The 1,339-nt window shown below is 39.4% G+C and overlaps 1 protein-coding gene across 2 annotated transcripts in view; it reads right to left on the bottom strand.

Annotated features, from left to right (window-relative positions):
• Positions 1-726: 726 nt before the first annotated feature.
• The window catches only part of LOC143038456 (uncharacterized), a 25,729-nt gene continuing 25,116 nt past the window's right edge, over positions 727-1,339 (bottom strand). Inside the window, exon 4 of one of the 2 annotated variants that reach the window (XM_076207669.1) lies at positions 727-1,339. This exon is cut by the window's right edge and continues 343 nt beyond it. The gene's annotated coding sequence lies outside the window, so the exon portion shown is untranslated. The other variant, XM_076207671.1, reaches the window with a different exon arrangement.

Here is a 1,339-nt window from a genome sequence, read left to right on the forward strand (position 1 = left end):
GGTTCGAGTCCTAGAGCGACAGCGTATCAGTTTCCGAATATGCATCCATCGTGCTCCTACTCTCGATCGTGCTTACAAGGAATTAAAAAGGAAAATTTATTGTGGTTGATAAAATGAGAAACTTGATAAGATGTGGTTGATAAGATACACCATTCAATGTGTGTTGTAATACTATCCCACTTGTGCACATGCTACCAATTGCGATATCATGGCGGGGGTGGGCCAAGTATAAAAATCTTGTATATATACATTTGCAACTCAAGCATACTTATATAAGAAGTTGTGCTCAACTTACAATACTCTTGATAGCGCAGTTGGTTAAGTCACTGTATATTCATTACGTATCGACTAGGCTCGAGTCCTAGCCCGACGGCGTATTAATTTTCGAATATTCTTCTGTCAAGCTCAGTTTCGATCGTGTTTGCAAGGATTTACAAAGGAAAATTTAATGTGGTTTATAAGCTGAAAGTTTCTGTACTTAGAATCATTGTGTGTTGTATTATATATATATATATATATATATATACATTAATCATATATGTATATGCATATTCGGGTATGCATATACACACACACACAAATATATATATATATATATATATATATATATATATATATATATATATTGCTATAGTTGGGCAGCAGATCCTCTTTTAGGCAATATCATTAAAATTTGCAGCAGCTTCTGCGTTCACGAGTTTTTTGCTGAAACATTACATAGGATGACTACGACGAAGATCACGAGGCGCCTCACCTTTCACCTCTCCAATGGCGCCGTCAAGCGACACCACGAAGACGTACATCAGACCCCACTGACAAGAAAGAATTTGGAGAAGGGCATCACTATTTTACAGACAGAAACAAACCACACACGCCTTCATATCCTAGAAGCCTTATACATAAAAGATAAAAACCCTACCATAAACAGATAGACTCCCGAACCATTCATTATCCCCACATCAAAAGACATCGGGGTCAGCTTACGGCTCACAGCCGCTAGGCCCGAGGGCGGCGCTTCGATCCTGCTTCCTGATTGGTCAACCGGATCAGCACTGAAGTGTTTGTGATCTGTGTATTGTGTATTTATAATAATTTCCCACACACTGTACTCATTAGCACTGAAGATGCCTAACTGTTAGGCGAAAGCTCTGCATAAATATTAAGAAGATAATTCCCATGCCTTTACCTATACCACCAATGTTATTTGGCCAGGTCATTAGAGAACTTAGCACGATACAGCGCGCCAGCATAAGAAAAGTCGAGATTGTCAGCAAAAAACTCGTGAACGCAGAAGCTGTGTGTATGTGTGTGTGTGTGTGTGTGTGTGTGTGTGTGTGTG

This window comes from Oratosquilla oratoria, chromosome 24, assembly GCF_046742065.1.
Source record: "Oratosquilla oratoria isolate Oo_2021 chromosome 24, ASM4674206v1, whole genome shotgun sequence".
In the NCBI taxonomy this organism is placed as follows: domain Eukaryota; kingdom Metazoa; phylum Arthropoda; class Malacostraca; order Stomatopoda; family Squillidae; genus Oratosquilla; species Oratosquilla oratoria.